This window comes from Seriola lalandi, unplaced genomic scaffold, assembly GCF_002814215.2.
Source record: "Seriola lalandi dorsalis isolate HSWRI2012SDOR001 ecotype SW California unplaced genomic scaffold, Sedor1 jcf7180002054898, whole genome shotgun sequence".
NCBI classification, from domain to species: domain Eukaryota; kingdom Metazoa; phylum Chordata; class Actinopteri; order Carangiformes; family Carangidae; genus Seriola; species Seriola lalandi.
Window position 1 is genome coordinate 5,163,852 of NW_019525450.1, and position 18,054 is coordinate 5,181,905.

At 41.9% G+C, this 18,054-nt stretch overlaps 1 protein-coding gene across 1 annotated transcript in view; it reads left to right on the top strand.

Annotated features, from left to right (window-relative positions):
• The window catches only part of chst8 (carbohydrate (N-acetylgalactosamine 4-0) sulfotransferase 8), a 165,031-nt gene that overhangs the window by 140,522 nt on the left and 6,455 nt on the right, over window positions 1-18,054 (top strand). The window lies entirely within an intron of this gene.

Here is an 18,054-nt window from a genome sequence, read left to right on the forward strand (position 1 = left end):
CCCCGCCTGTACAGCCCACCAGGGTTTCTGTCCTGGCTGTCGACGTTACACAAACTGAGGAACTGGTATATTTGTTATAAGTCCATTGTCAGCCACTGAGCAAGGCACTGAGTTCAAAGTGAGCCCCATTCAATAACACAGAGCTCCCATAGAGCTGGTGCTTTGGCAACGCTCCGCCGGCCAAACTCCCGCTTGGCCGGAGCCCTCATCAGTCGAACCTGCTTTTCATGCAACATCAGAGCTGTCAGTCGATCGACCCGCTGAGGGTAGAAACCGGCCAAGTTCTGCAGCACACAGTCTCATAGCACAACACACTACAAAACAAGACAAAAAGACTCAGCTATAAAGGCAAGCAGCCACAGCAGGGGGAAGGAATAGCTTCTTTCACTTTTCCATTGTAGGCATTTCACTGACGCTGTGAGTGCAATGATAAAATAAGCTTAAAGTTTTAGGTCAGCAACATCAAACAGCAAGCAGCACAATAACAGTGTTGGAGAAACTGTATAGTTTTAACCTAAGATGACTGGCCATGGAGCTGAAGTGTACACTTTCTGTAACACACAGTAACACAAAGTGAAGCTCAGCTGCCCGTCAGGAACGCACTCCTCCACTGTTCACCAGCAAATAAGCTTCTCTAAAGCTGCTGAGAAGTGAAGGCAAACTCCATCCTCTAAACCACCCAATGTTAGGTATCATCAGTCTGTAATGTTTCATACAGCAGGAAAGTTATAATATGATAAGTGTTTGTCTTTAGTAGTAAATACTTCCACCTCACCTCAGCCTGCCTCTGACATAAACTATTTCTACAGATTCCTGTCAACTTCACTGGACACTGGACATTATGAGTAAGACGGTAATAGCAACTGCAGGACAGTGAGTTTTCTACCTGCACTATTGTGCTGTGAAGTTGCAGCTCTTTATTCTCCCTCTTTGATTCTGAGGGACATAAACTAAATTGTGTCAGACAAAATAACAGGGCTGAAGTTTTTCTGTCTTTTTTTTGTACCGACTCACTTTATAGTACAATGAATAGCCAATTTTGTAGAAGCACACACCACTTTCAATAAATCAGCCTCCCACTCTGAGGCTGACACCAGCTCTCCTGGCTGCCGTCACCCCTCGTGGCCTTATTCATTCTGTACATTAACACTGCGCACTGTTAGTGATTGCAAAAGGAAGCATTATGTCTCCATTTTCGTTCAAGTGCAGACAGTCTGGACTCAGCAACAGCAGCAATACCGGACTTACTTTGTCTCAGTGAGTGCTGGAAACATAAACCAGTACTGTAAATTAAAGTTCGCCTCACACATTGAGCCTGACTGTTAGGTCACTACTTTTGCCTCTTGAAGTAAATAATAGTTTAATCTTTTGACACTTTCATTTCAAGATTTCTCTGTAAAAGAAATGATTTAACTGCACCCAATCTAAGTTGTGTATTTATATATATATATATTTTATTTTTTTATGGGCTTTTGTGCCTTTTTGGACAGGATAGTAGAGAGAGAAAGGAAATGGGGAGGCAGAGAGAGGGGGAATGACATGCAGCAAAGGCCGTCTGATGCGGGACTCGAACCGGGGCCAACTGCAGCGAGGACTGTAGCTTCTACATATAGGGCGCCTGCTTAGACCACTACGCCACACGAAGCCCTGTATTTATTTGTTATAAGCAAATACTGTAACTGCTACTGCTGCTGCAATCACAAGTGTTGGACCATGTAAATTATAGGAAGCTGAGTGATGAACAGCTGTTTCTGCATCAGTTTTAACACTCCGACTCTGACTCAGCTGGGCTCTTCTTTAATACTAAAGTTTACATTCCAGCACTTTCTAATCTCGCTCTAATCAATTGCGTTTTCTCAGACACTGACAACATTGAGGTTGTTGTCGCAGTTGGCTACTCCAACTCCCTCTTCCTCTACACCTCCTACATAGAAATCTTAATTAGACTACACTAAAAGCAAATGAATCAGGCTTGGAGGACAACGTTTGAGAGGAATTGCTGTTGTGTTACAGTTAATGCAAACTGAGAGCAGTTCGACCCACTTCTCTCTGTCCTCCACTTGAAACAGTTAATGAAGAAGGGGCTGCAGTCTTTTGCCATTTAGATTATTTTCTGCTTCTTTTTCATCTTTTCTTTATCTGAGATTTTAATCCGGCTTCAACGTAATCTCACCAATGAACAAAGCGACATCAGAGGAGATGTTTTTGTGAATGGCGTTTTAAGTTTCTCTTTCTTTGAATTCCCTACATTGACCACAAACTCCCATCTTGCGTCACTCTCATTAACCTTGGAAAGCAGGACTGTTCGTTTTGAGAGACACACAATGATGTTTGCTGTTGATTCAGTATGTACCATAGGACAACGGCCATGTAAGAACCGCAGGGGATGTGAAGTGCTGGCCTGTCAGCGTACATGGGTGTGTTTGGCTCTGGTATTTAAAAAATACATCATCACTTGCTACTTACTAATAGAGAAAGTAATGGCATTGCTTTGTAAATTACTCTACAGCAAAAGTAATAAGTGGCATCACTGTATTTTATTTTTTTTAACTCAGCATAGCTTCATCAAGGTACCTTCCGACACCTGAAAAGCCAGCGTACCCACACATTGCATCGTCTGTATTTCGAAGCTGCACAAATCAGTGAATAGGTTTTATGGCCCTCAACTTTACACTTTCAGTTTAGTGTCACAGCTCTCAAGAGCGTACTTTCCAGCTGCAGCAGGCTGCTGTTTTCAGCCAAGAAGCTCTTACAAACCCATCATATGCTGCCTGCCCAGAACCAAACAGCAGACATAGTGAACATAGTGGGGCATCTAACAGCTAAACAGCCAGATCAGAGAGAGGATGTGCTAAAATTATGCTAATGCTAATGTTGCTCTGTATCTGCTGGATGCCTAAATAAGCAACACACCCTCCTGTATGAATAACAGCTTACCAGTGGCTACTTAGCAAGCTACGAAGACACAGCATGCAAATGAGACAACTTTGTCGTTGCCCGGAGGAATATATTTTCCTATTTCAAATCCTGCTTGTTAGTGAAAAAATCCCATCACGTCATCAGCAAGGTTGGAAGGGTTGAGGCTGTGTGTTACAGATGGCAGGAGAGGACTTTCCCCTCAGGTGGACACAGCTGACAGAAGGCCTGAAACAATTCACTGCTGGCATGAAACTCTCTCACTTCATTTCATTCGTGGTCTTTCTGCCTTTCTCTCTCTCTCTCTCTCTCTCTCTCTCTCTCTGTCTCTCTCTCCCCCTCACTCTTCGTTACCATCACTCTGTCTTTGTCACTTTTTCTATTACCTTTCAGCCTTACTCCCTCTGCCTCTTTTCCTTATTCCTCTCTTGTTGTTTGAGCATTTTTTTTCTTTCTTTCTTTCCATCACATCTTCTCTTTCTCAGTATCCCGGTTTCTGCTTCCCTCTTGCTTTGTCTGCTAGCTGTCTTTCGCTCACCTGATTTTAACTCCTCTTTTTTTCTCTCTGACAAGATATATGTTTGCCCTCGCACCCTCATTCACACATTCACCTGCACACACACACACACACACACACGCACATGCACTGATGCACACATCTCCTTCTCTCTTTCTGTCCATCTTATCTGGATCTCTACCAGCCCGGCAGTTCTGGGCCGTTGCCTGCCCTCCTCAGGGAACACGGCTGAGCAGAGAGAAAAGAGGAGCAACGCCTAAGGCCCAGCCTTCTTAGCCTTATCATATACACACACACACTGTCATACTCACGCCCCCAGAAGTCTGAGGAGTTATACATGAGCACCAGGTCCTTGCAACATGACAAAATTACAATTCTCAAAGGTACATGTCCTGATGAAGCACAGTTTAAATTGCAATTATTTTTGGCTGAACCGCAGCAGCAGGGCAGACTGTGACTGACTGACTGAGTGATGGAGTTGAGTGGGTGATAGAGTTACACCACTGCCCATGCTGAAATGTAATATATGACATATATATCCGTATATGAATAGTGATGTCACCATATATGTCACCTATAAAGGGATGTATTGTCATCACATATATATACAGTACATACTACGACGGGTGGAGACCAGGGTTAAAGAAGTGCGGGAGTGGGAACAGGATGGAGGGGAGAACATTCTACATTAGGACTAATTACAAGGTTGTAAGATGATTAAAACCAGAAGGATGCAGTAATGCAACATAATGGTTGCCAACAAAACCCCAAAGAAGCAGAAGAAGCAGTGTTGCTAACTTAGCACTTTTGTAAGAAGATTTTCAGACGTTTCAGACCCTTTGACTGACTTTTTTTATATTTTTTAAAGCACCTAGTGACAAATCTAGTGGGTTTTTTTTGGACAAATATATCTACTTTCTGTTGAAGACAGTCGCCCTGCGAGCGTGAGATCAGGTTTTCCCCCTGCAGGAATTTGCCTGCATTAAAACACTGTATCTGTGAACACAGAGAGTAGGAGAGAACAGATGCAGATAGGCTGAAACCAGCTGACACAAGGCAGAATGCAAAGACAACGCGGCCCAGCCATATACTAGGTCATGACCTAGTCTTATTTCTACTAGTGGAACTTCTGACTGTACGGAACTGGAACAACTGCAGAAAATTCAAGGTGTATGCAGTAAGACATTGTTAAAAGAAGGCAGTGATGTTCCTCCGCTCCCAATAGGTGCTGACAGATATAATATCTAAAAGATGGCTTTTTTATTGAGAGAAGTGTCGGTTGGCAGATCACTTGCAGACAAATTCAGAGAGGCCTTGGCCTCCATTAACTAACAAGCAAGGTGTCAGGAAAATGTTTGGCATTCTCTACCTGCAAATGAAGAGAGACTATGAGGATTTGTAAATTCATGCATCTCGTTGTGTCACAGTTTGACACTGGGGGATGTTTTCCTTGTTTCACTGCCTTTCTTTGAAAAACAGTTGTAAACAAAAACAAAAGCTCGTCTCAAGGTGTGTTCAGAAACAAACTTGACTGCTGGACTGCAAACAGCTAATAAACCTACAGTACAGATTAACAGAGGAGCTCCAGGTCTGTCTGTCATTTCCCTCCAGTCTCTCTCCTTTTCCCTCTCGTCTGTCAGATGTTGGACCTTTGAATGAAAATGTAGAAGTTAATAAAAAAATAAATGGGAAGTGATATTGGATACAACCATCAGGAAAAGCACAGGTGTACCCAATAACATTACTGATTACTCCATTTTGTTTCTCAGTAAGCAGCCATCATCACTGTCACTGTGCTCCTGTGACTATGACATGTCAAAATGTCTGCCATGATTAATTTTCTGAATAATGTCCAAGGATTTTTTGTTGTATGAACTATACTATTTGGTACTAATCCAAGGAAAATGATGACATGGAGTTTAAGGGGATTGCTTATATAACCAAGGAGTGAGCTGAACATCCAAAAAAGTGCAATTTGTTCAGTTCCATGTTTGTACTTAAGCAAACAAAGTTTCCAATAATAATTTAATAGTAGGAGTATTTGCTTTAAGTTAAATAAGTAATTAATTACGTATTTTCCCAACAAATAGTACCAAATTATGTTGATTCTTAGGAAAATAGACCCATAAAAACCATACAATACTGGGATTATGAAGCCATAACATTTTGGGTTAAAAATGGACTAGGAAATAATATTTTTTTCTTCATCGAAATGCAGAGTAACTAAATATAGATTTGCAATTAATCAGTTACTTAAAACCAGGTATGAAAACCTGCACACACACAGGGCCATCCTCTCCAAGCTCAGCAAGTGATCTATCTTCTCTATCTGTTTGAATGGTCTTAAAGGAGGCTTTGTTGCTGCTTATCAAACCCACAGTGCTTAACAAGCCATTACCGCAGCTATCAACAATCAACAAACCTGCCCACTACCAGGAGCCTGCAGGGCAAACTCTACCCTCAAGTGTGTACACAAAGACTGTGATGTGAAAGGCACACAAACATACCAACGCTCGCGTGCATTCACAACATTCACTTGCACCTGATCATAAAGCGCACACGCATACACACACGACAACACAAATGCACCTACTCACACATGCCAGCAGCAGCAGTGGGCGGTCCCCGGCGAGGCAGAAACACGCTAATGGATAATGACAGGGTTTGACAGCAGGAGAGTGAGCTGAGTCACTCTGGGCGCGCAGGCAATGAATAAAAGAACGGGAGTGCTGTCTGAATATCCCTCACTGACTGGATTTCCTTTGATACCATGCTATTCCTGCCAGTCTCCCTTGGTAATCCTGCTCATTACACTGCGCTGTCCCTCTATTCTGAGACTGGCAGCAGCAGTCATCCTCACTAGCTAGCCAGCACCCGCCGAAAGAGGATGTAACCGCCACTTGTATTGTCTCGTCTGTGTCTTGATGGTTACTGGTGCATTCAGCTTTTCACCGTGGACCTCTCTCACCATCACTGGCTGACTTACAAACACAAGCTATCATAAATGAATACGTCTCAGCATCACTTCAACATGGCAGCCTATGGTCTCCAAATTGTGTGAGAACCCCAGTGCTGCTGAAATTAATGTGACATTTGTTGAAGGATGAGGTTTTTTCTTTTTCCCCCTCTCTCTCTCTCTCTCTCTCTCTCTCTCTCTCTCTCTCTCTCTCTCTCTCTCTCTCATCTCTGCAGACATACAGGCTCTTGCTGTTTTGCTCATGTGTCATGTGCTAATAGGAAGATTCACTCTTTTCACATTGGAAGCTGTGAAACAATACTGTTCAGTGAAAGGAACCAATTAAAAAGTTCTTTGAAACCTGCCAGTCATATCATCTTAATGCTTTTTGATTTTGGTTGTGGTGCCGTTTGATAGGCGCACTTTCCGACAAAAAAAAGATTACTCGCTGTTTCACTTTTTGCATCAGCTGATAACAGGGAGATTGGCTTTCGGGAAAACTCATCACTCTGTGAAAGCTGCCAGTCACATCCTCCTACTTTCTGTGGATGCATCTGCCCCACTGAGTTAGGTCCAATTTAAAACATCACAAACACCACAGTTTGGCCAAAATCATCATTTGTATTGCTCCAGCCTGTTCTCCCGACACAAATAGATCTGACAAAAGGTCAGATGTCTATTTTGTCTGATTAACCCACCACTGCTTTAGCTAGACAACTTGCGAAATCTATTCCAGGAATCTCTGACTTGCATTTTTTTTTTTTTTTTACCCCACCCGCACCCCCCACCCCACTCCCCCATTCCAGTCGGATGTGTTAAATGTTGAGCTCTCCGTCAGTGTCACATTGACAAGTAGATGCTATTCCAATTATTCTGCATCCTCTCTGCTCGCTGTCAAATTACCAGCCCTGGGAGTGGAGCACGGCTCTCACTGCACCTCTCTGGCATTTTCCCTGACAGGGAGAAGAAAGGAGCCTGAGATAGCAGAGCGAGGGAGGGCTCGGGGCTCAATGAGCATTTTAAATGCTGAAGCCAGGTAATCAGACAGGCTCAGGCTGAGACCAGGAGAGAACTGTTGGGGATCGAAGACATTTTGCCACGGATGCTTTTCAGCTGATTTCCCAAGCAAGCGTGTCGTTTATGAATACCTGACCAGGTGCTTCACGTGTAATAAAAACGAGAAGCAAACTGAATAAGATAAAAAAAATTCTTGCAAACTGTCTCATGCTTCTTTAGTGGTTTATTACGCAATGTTTGGATCCCTGGACTCACAAATCAAATCTTTACAGTGCAAAACATCCAGAATCATTTAGTGATCAATAGCGGCAGATTTCTGTGAAACTTCTTCAACATAAAACCATACAATACAAAGGTCGAGAGAAACAGCATAAAAAAGTGTGAAATGTGTGAAATTGCAGAATTTAGCTGGAGACACATTTTCAATCAGTATCTGCCCCGGCATTGTTGCTGCTTTTTATTCAGCTGTTGGCTGATTCTTTTTTTTTGGGGGGGGGGGGGGTTCTCTCCATAACAGGCAGAGCAGGGGGCTGGCAGGCAGCAGTATGTAAGCTGCAGCAAAAACAAGCTGTGTTTTTTAAATGACACCTCAGCTCTGGGGACCTTGGGGCAACAGCCACCTGACGTGTGTAAGAGTTATTTCAGGCATAAGGGAGTGTCAGTCAGTGCGACAGCCCTTTGCAGTATGCACACACACACAAACACACACACACACACACCTCTCATTAGCACAGAGCTGCAGAGAGGTTGAGTAAGTGCTGCTCTGTTCAGATGTTCACACACACTTCAGTGCCTGTCAGTGCCGAACCACACAGAGAACTGTGGGACAAGAGGCTTCTGTAAAAGTGTCTAAGAAGGAAACTTTTAGCGTCATTATTTCCATCGTTATCACCGTGCCGTGCCGAGGATAGGGAGGAACCTGCCACAGTCACAGGAGATGTAATGGTACTAAATTTTGTAGGCATATTGTTGTGTTTATTGTTGGAGGCTATTTTTTATTGTTTTGCTGGTTATCATGAACATAAGCTGGGGAGCAACACTGAGGGCACAGATGAGAGCAAGAGGAAATTATAGGTTGGCGAGTGGAGGCCAAAGGTGATGCGCCGCAGTGGAGGGGAGAGGAAAGATAAGACACTTGGGGAGGATGGAGTAAAGCACCAGCATCTGCAGGGGGGGGGGTGGTAATGGAGGGAATGTAGAGGAAAACAGAGGTGAGAGCTGAAAGCAGGAGAGTGCTCCAGGCTAATCAGGAGTCACTATGAAGGCCCGGGATGGGCCTGTGTGTGGGGTGGTTGGAGCTGAGAGGTGAGCTAGCAGGTGGGCTAAGAATGTATGCCTTAAAGACCACTGACAAAGAAATAAGTTGCTTGAAGGAGTGATCCCAGGTGCAGGACAGTCCTGTTCTTCCCAACTCGTAATTTGCTGATGACAGCTAACCAATCTGAGCTATTTACACTTCAGTGTTGATGAGGCTTAAGCTAGTTTTTAATCATCTATTTCTCTGAAATGGATTAGCTTTTCTAGGGAGCGTTATATGGCGTTTCTATTAGCATTATGTGTAAATCCAGGGGACTGTTCATACAGGATTAAAGCACCTTGTGATTTGAGTCAAATTACTGCTTAATGACCAGATTAACAAGGTTACGACCTAACCTGTATCCTGTATGTTGACCCTCACTAAACAAGCACAGCGACTAGAAAACCACTGAAAAATAATCCCCTGAAATGAATTAATAAACCACAGGAGAGACAACCTGCTACAGCTGCCAAAAATGTAACACATTACATGTTAACCTCAACCCAGAATTGCTTTGCTTTTAACAAAACATGAAAAAAATAAATTAAATAAAATACACAAAAAAGGTCATTTGCTTTTTATGAAATTTTATGAAATATTAAAATTATATTATATGGCCAGTCCTAATGAAACTAATCTAGTTCAATTATGAGCAAAGCACCTAATATTGGCAGGGACTGTCTCCATATCTTCCTCCTATCGTTAGTAGTTTTGGTCATATATCTTTATGTTTTGAATGTATTCTTGATGCAAAATTCTTACTTTTCAGAAATCAAAAATTTCTTCAAAATTTGTTTTATATTGGCCTTTTGTGACTGTGTCCAAACACAATAATAACCTTTATTCTCATTTTAAAAAATGTAATCAAATATAGGCAGAATTTCATTGGTTATATTTGGTTTCAGAGTCATTTTAATCTTCTCTCTTCATGTCCATGTGATGGACTGATATGAAAAGTGGGCAGAGGGTGAAAGCCGAAGCTGCTGATCTACCAGTGCGTCAAGGCGGTCCCCGAACCATTCACTTAGCATTCAGCCGCAGTCCCTGTGCTTTACTCACATGTCTGGACTCATCAGTCCCTGCTGTAATCAGTCGTGCTCTGACAGGAAAACAAGGGGTGTGTAAGAGAACGTGAAGCTAACTCAAATGCGAGGACAGGGTAAACAGTGACAGGGCCAATTCCAGTTCCCAATCTCACTGCAAATAGAGGTGAACAGGGGTGCACAGAGGCTTAACGAAGACATAGCAGCATCTGATCACAGCACCTCAGTGCGCTGCCAGTGCACCAACAGGTCATGATAAAAGGATTTGGCATTGACTTTAATCTAGAAGAAATGAAAAATTGTAGAAAAAAAAGACTTAAAAGAGGTCATCAAACAACTCATTTAATCCCCCCCCCAAAAAAAAGCCAGCACACAAATCCTTAAATGACAAAGAAAAAGAAAATAAGAAGAAAAAAAAAAGCACAGCACCAGAGGAGTGCAATTATATTTTTGAATTCCTTTATTTGAAGGGTACAATCAAAACCAGCATACCTTTTCCAATGGAAGCCATCAGGTCGCTCTCAAATCTAAGAAAAATATAGTGGATAATGAAAACTGGAGCACTGCTATAAGGATACACAGAGAAGGACACAATTGTCCTTCCCCTCTCAGCCAATTCCAGACCACAATGCCTTTTCAGTTGCTTTTAGCAAATAATATCATCTCCTTCTCATTTTTTGGAGATAATACTGATAAGATGTTTGTGTTTGCATCTAAAAGATATGATATTGATTGATTAAATTAGGTGGATTTTAATTTTCATCTGTTTGGCCTCAGTTAAATGTAGCCCTTACTTCAGCACCAGGAGCTGTCCATGATCCAGTCGTGTCCTCACCTTTCTTTAACTGTGTCCCAACCAGCTGAATAAGCAAGTTCTCACACCTTTTTGAGTTTTCATTCACTGTGTGTTTATTCATTTGCAATGTAACATGTATTGGGGATAAGGGGAATAAAGCTTGTGCTGAAGCAGGCCCTCCTGTGTATAATTGTCCTGTATTAGCAGGAGGCTGAAGAGGCAGTGGAGTGAGCAATCACGGCACAATCAGCTCGATAGCGCCATGTCACAATTTTAGCGACTTGTTTTAGTTTGAGAAATGGTTCCATATAACATGATTGGCTGGATGACTATGTGGTACAGCAGGAAGATTTGTGGCTGCGCAGATGTTTTCTGATGACAGGATTTTTTTTTTTGTTGTTGTTGTAGACGTTGATGGTCTGCTGGTTGTAAATGAGGTCATTGTCTACGGTGATGCTAAGATATTGATGGTGGGAAAAATGGGTTTGCGGTGTGTGAAGATTGACAAGCATTTCCTTTGTTTCCGAGACCTCGAGGTGAAAAAAGGAAGGAAAGGAAGGAGAGATGCCCGGTATTGATTTTTTGACAGGCCACAACAAAGTTAATGAGGACTACAAGAATGTCTGTGGCATCTGCATATTTGCAGACAAAAGGTTGTGCTGTTCCCTAAACACACGGTTTACATCATAGAGGAACAGACTGAGAACACGGCCCTGTACTGTATGGATCCAGCTGACAAGTGGGAGAGGGGATTTGGTTCTGGTGGGGTTTCCTCATTCATTAGGTGCAGTAGAGTTTAATGCAGACCAGTTCCTTAATATTTGTGTAAGAGGAGTCTTAAAGTTTTTTAAAACTTGAAAACAATTTATTCTGAAGTCCAATCCAGTTTGGTCTTTTGTTTTCAAACATGTTGTTGTATGGGAAAACAAGATGGAGTGTCTCTTTACTTTAATAGCATGGATGTATTGATTATTAGATGGTAAATTCATAGGTTTTCATTGGGATTTAAATGGACAGTGTATCTTTTTGGTTATAACTAAGCAAGAAGTTTTGACTTCCAGTATAAGAGGAAATGTGAGGAAGAATTTTGTTTATTATCCCACATGTTTCGAGATTAGAGTCTGCATCCTTGTTCACAAAGCCATCTGTAAAGTTTATCAGTGCCGCAATTCTCATCACAGTGTGTTTGTTGTCTCTTCCCCTTGGAATAGTTGAACTCGGTGCTCGGGCTGCAGCTACATCAGAGCGCATCACTCCTCTCATGTCATCATCACCTCTGTTGAATCCTCTTCTTTTTCCAGCTGCGCCTGCGCGAGCTCCGGGAGCGCACACAGCAGCTCCGCCTGCAGATTTGGACTGTGTGAACTCACACAATTTCAGACTTCTAACGAGAAACCTTAACGAAAACTCCACTTACTGTGTGGCCTTTTGGTATCCCATTAACTATCCCGTGGGATTGGTTCACAGATGCAGTACTGCAGAGTGTGCTCTGCACCTAGGTCAAGAGCGCTGCAGCATCTAAATAAGATATGTGTCAATTAAAGCCTCCTGCACCTCATCACAGCCAGAATAATTCACTTAACCCCAGGCTCACAGCTGACAGGTAGCATTTGTTTACACATCCCTCCTCATGCAAGTTTCTAGGCCCCATCCTCTAAGTGGTATTAAAACAAGCCGCCTCCCATCACACCCCCGCATACAGCTCTCTGACGCTCTGTTTCCATGGAAATCTGCCCTAAGAAGTCTTTGCATTTCCTAACCTTGAAAATACCCCAAGCAGGATCGACTCCGAGAATAAATTGTTGTCAAAATGAATTGTCATAACAGTAATCAGTGCCACATTTGATACCCCCTTTCAGCAGCTTCTTATCTGTGTAGTTCATTAGTTCCTCTCCTGCTGCGTTCACTGCCCAGTGTAACCAGCATGAGAAAAGAATTTGCAGATTTGAGGACTTTATTGCTCTGCAGAGGCAGTTTCTTCTTTATCACTAAAAGCATTTTTTGGCATTTTTGCTCTATATGAGGGATTTTATACCTAAAGCACAGTACAGTATGTCCATTTAGAGGATAAAAGTCCAATTGCCTCAATTTTGTCATTTAATTAAACTATGATTCAGAGAGTCCTGTTTTTAAAAATCATCAGACGGTTCATTAAAAGTCATTAAAAGCTCTATAAGGAGGCTTCAGTGCTTTTAGATATATACCAATTTAAGATATAGCATACTTAACCCATTCATAAACTCATACGTAGGAGTGATTTGTAATGATGATCAAAGTGATGGTGCATGAGCGGAGCAGCTGCACTGCCTCAGAGCAGGAAAGCAAAGTGCTCTGAAAATAGTGCAAAGGTGTCAATGCAGCGCCACAGCCTCACATCATAAATAGTCTTTCACCGAGCTCAGTTTTTATCTCACTGAATGTTGATGTAGTCTTTGTATGCTTAGCCTGTGCTCTGCCAAAGACAATTATGAGCCAAAGCATGTGTTATTTATGGTGCATGGAAGGCTCACTGATTTAATGTGGCGGGGAATTGGAGCAAGAGTCCTCTTTTTCATTTTTTCTTTTCATTTGAATTTCAACTAACGAGGGAGCACACACTCGACGATTTACGTGTTTTCCCAACACTTGACCTTCATGTGGGGTCAAAGGTGGATATGTAGCCCATACATGGTGCTGCGAACATCATGTAATTTATAGATTTCACTAATAACTCCATCCTGGAGTGGGCCCTCTGAGGGGCAGTAAAAAGGAATTGTGCTGAGGAGGTCGGGGGAATGTCATGATTGGGTTTAGGAGGAGAGCGTGAGAGGCAGGTTAATACACACCGCTGGTTCGTAAGCCACTGTTTACAAAATTACATTGTTATTTATCATTACCACCCATAATATTGCATTTTTTATTCCAAGCCACAAGGTGGATACAGCTCTGATCTACGACATTGACAGGAATCAAATGGGACAAAAAAAATACTCCTCAGCTATAAATCTAAATCCTGTAATGACCCTGTGTTCAAAACAAACAACACACAGTGTAGACGAATATGGTGTAATTAGGACACAGAGCCAGGAACACAAATGTCAGATGAGTACAGAAGCTGTCACCCCACAAAATGCAGCAATAATGAAACAGCTTTGTCGTCTTGCCTGAGAAGAAGACACTTCAGCTCTGATTCTTTATAACCTTTTCTCAGAGGCATTTTGTCTGATGCTAGCTGATTGCTCCACTTTGCTCCATCAGTGTATAGTCCAGTAACACGATGAGTACAGTGGGAATCCCACTGACTGAAGCGCACTTGAAAAACGGACTAAAACGATTCAATTGCCAGATATCTCAGCACCTGTAGAAGTCGCGTTTCCATTATTAACAACCCAACTCCCCTGCAGATATATGGTGATCACTCTGTGTTGGATAAGAAAAAAGAAAATACAGTAGCTTACCCAAAATAACATCTCTGATACAGCTGCACGTACATCTTGATGCAGATACGATCAGAGAGAGAAGATAAAGATGTAGCTGACAGACTACATATGACTGTGTCAGCCACAGTGGACAGTGGACACCACTTCCTCCGCTGGCACTCAATGTTTGCATTGGTGGAGCACGGTTAAGAGCATGTAAAAGTAAGTAATACCACAATGCAACAAAAAAATTATCACTCCATTATAAGTCAAAGTCCTGCTGTTACTCAAAAAAAAGTTTGTATATTATAAAATATATATAGCTTTTATATGAAATCACCCAACTCTGCAGGTCCCCTCAGGTACGAGGTGGAAGCAACTCTATACATTTGGGTAGTTTGACGTTTTGCAGTGCTGATCGTATGTAATGTATATAAAATGTTAATCTGCAAAGTAAAGATTGTAACTGTCAGATAAGCCCCCAGACTTTTGAACGCCCTGCCCAAGGAGATCAGGCGAGTCGTTGCCCCAAAACACCACTTGTATAAAGCAGCTTTTAATTCTTGATTTCAGTGCTTTAATCTTTGGTTTCCACTTTTGGTTTTTACTTATTTTCTTTCTGTCTGCTTTATTGATTTCGTTGTTTTAGCGTGTATTTATCATTCTCCCTGTTATACTTGCCTTGCTAATTGACTCTTCGCCCCTCTTACTCTCTTTTATTGCTGTTTTGTTTTTATGTTACTCTGTTTTGAAAAGTGCTGTATGAATAAAGTTATTATCATTATTATTATTATCATTATTATTATTATAACAGAAACAGAAAGTACTTAAAGAAAGTGCAAGTCCCTCAAAACTGCACTTAAGTGACCATGAACTGCAACGTTCGAGTCTGAGAGACAGTTGTTCCGTCGCTCTCGACCTTGTTGCTTGTCATCGTTCTACCATCTGTAATAAAGGTATAAAAAAGCAAAAACACATACTAAGCACTTAGTTGCTTTCCCCCACTGGGCATTGGAAGTAAGTCACGAGCTGCAGAATTGTCCAATATGGACAGAGTGTTTCATATTTAACAACTCAGATTAGTATGTGAAACTTTAATTAATCATTCTTAGAATACAATTAGTCCGTTGCATTAATCCCCTCTAATAATAAATCTTACCAATTGATTGAGTCTGGTTTGGCTTCATGGTTCCTTCTTCAGAAACAGTGGGATGAAGCTGTTTTCTCGGTGTCCTGCTTGTTTGTGTCATTTACAGCACACTAATTGGTTGGATTAAAGATGTGTTAGTGATTCATTCTCAGCCAAACCTGTGCTTTGAATTATGAACACATATAAGACAGTCTTAAACCGCCAAAGCCTTCTGTCATGAGCCGGTCCTCAGATGATAATGCGCACAAAGTTTGGTCTTTAGAGATCCTTCGCACGCACGCCTTAAATTCCCAAATCACTGATTACTTACCTATCAACTCCTCTTCAGCTGCTCTCTCTGGCCCAGTCCTGGAGGAATTCAGGACCAACAGAAACACTGTTTTATCTCTTACCCCAACAAGTTAAAACATCAATGAACCAGAGCTTAAAGCCTAATACCTCTGTTCTCCAGCGTTTCTCCTCTGATAAAGCACACCAACATGCCAGAGCCCTGTATTCCCACACAGAGTCAAGTGGAGGAGGAGTGTGTGAGTGCAGAGTCAGAGACGTTATGAGTCCTATAAGGACTTTTGTGGAGTGTAGGTGTGGGTGGTATGTTGGGTAGCGAGAGGGGAGTGCAGCTGGTAGGGGTCACGGTGGCTCAGTGTGCTGAATGACTAATGAAAGGTTTACGGTGGCGCAGCATGACTGCCTAGTCTGAGTAGTGGGCTGGAGGAGGACATGCCTTGTCTGGCTTCTAGCACCCTCCTGGTCTGTCTCTGGTTAAAACTGAGCATTTAACAAGTTCTCCCAGAGCAAGGGGGCCACAATTCTTCACTTAACAAGCTCATTATTTCACATTGTTTTTGTCCTTTGCTCCTCCTCGGCGGTGGTGGCAGAGAAAAGGATGTTTGATGTGCGTCTCTGTTAGAGAGTTGTACAGGGGTCTTTGAGAGGAAGGGATGATAATGGATCCACTAATGATGTGGCCCGTGCTTATGTGGATCCTTGCAGTAATGTTGGGTCATCTGCATGAATATTCAGAGGCTTTGTCTGTGAGAGAATCGTGGATGCTCAAGGTTACTTCAGAGGGCAACAAAGGACAGGGCTCAAGTGTTTATTCTGCTTTTTTAAATCAGATTCAATCATCGGCAAAATTACAGCTAAAACACCCGGGAGCTGAAGCAAAAACTTATCTGAGGCCTTCTTTTCATCTGTGCTGTCAACAGTGGAGTTTATATTTGTATGAGTTTACTGGAAGCTTTTAGAGCTTCAAAACCAGAACCACCTGCATTTGACATTTAATGTCAGGTAATAAAAACAACTTCAGATTTATTGGGAGACTGTTTCCTTCCCATTACAGTATTCCCTATTGATACGTTTATCCTGAATCTCTCCATTAGTGCTGCAGAGCAATCCTTTTTTTTTTTTTTTTTTTGAATGCTACAGTAACAACTAATCATTATACAGTATAAACCTTTAATGCCTCTCAACCAACTTCCAAATTACACATCGGAAGAAACAGTTAGAGATTATTTACATCCATTACATTTAAATCATTTTTTTAACCTAGGTTTCTACTGTATCTACAGAATCTGTATGTTGAATTTCTCGGGTGAATTTCCTGCATCTCACAGGATGAAATCTCAGTCTTAACAATTTATCAGTGTCTCACTGCACAGCAGCAAAAATCAATAGCATAGTTATACTGAATGGAATTGACTGAGTGTGAAATTGCAATCAAATAGCAACTATTACCCTCAACTAAGTAGATACTACAGAGATAAATGATGTTTATAAATCCCACTGAAATTCAGTTTACATTGTTATATTACTTGTTTCAGTTATACTCTATCATGGAAAAATGTTTCTCTCATGAAATGTAATTTTGGCTCTCTGCTTGAGAGAATATTGCATTTTCACAGCCAGAATTCAAATCCTGTTTGTACCAGATATTTAAGACTAGATCTATCAAATCAAATCAAATCAAGACATGTCAGAGTCATTTTCAAAACAACTTTAACAAGACACCTTTGTCACAGAGTACTGAACAGGACAAGTGGGTGTGCTGTATGCGTAGTTCAAAGCCTTGGGCTTGAATCTAATTTCGTCATTCTGCTTTTCATTTTTTTCTTGTTTCTCAAAACCTTTCGCCTTGCAGAACAAAGGATAAATATAAAGGTCAAATATTCATGAACACAAATACATGTGTAGGTTCATACACTTTTTGTCAGTGGTTCAGCCGAGCAGCACAATACAGGGTTTCAAATTTTACTCCACTTCTAGGTGCGACACAGAATGGGAAGTTGTGACAGTATTGACATCAACAGCTGTGACAAACTTGTAACAACAGACCAGACAAAAGACCTCTTAGAAGGAACCAATTAAACCTTTTGGAGATTTCAATTACCACCTTGATAGGGTTTTCAAGATCAATAGCCGAGCGTGTATCTTGACAAGATGGTCAGCGCTACGAGGGGCTCGCGCTGCTCCATCAGTGTGGAGCAGGTGACACCGAAAGGCCGTTGCTATTGTTAGGTCTGGATGTGTTTCCCTGGCAATGGCATCTGTGCACGTTGTGATAAATATTCATGCGTTTCATATGCGCCATTGTAAACTGATAACAAAGATGCACATCCAACATGAGCCATCATTAGGGTTAGGAGATCAAATAGCACAGCGGCACCCAAACAAGATTAGAAAATGTCACACGCCACCTTCTTAGCCCATTCCTCTTCTTTTTACTCCTCCTCTTCCTCTTCCTCCAGTGTCTCGTTCAGAAGAATGAAGACAAGATTCAACACACAGAGCCAGACAGCAACACAGAGCTCTCCAGCGCATACTAATCTAAAACAACACAGTGTCTGGGCAACACATTTTATTCCCTCCCCACCGAGCTGTGTTAAGTGTGAGATAGGGCTCTACAGATCTCATCACTTAGGGAAGGTTGTGGCCTGCATCTACAGCCCCCCCCACCCACCCACC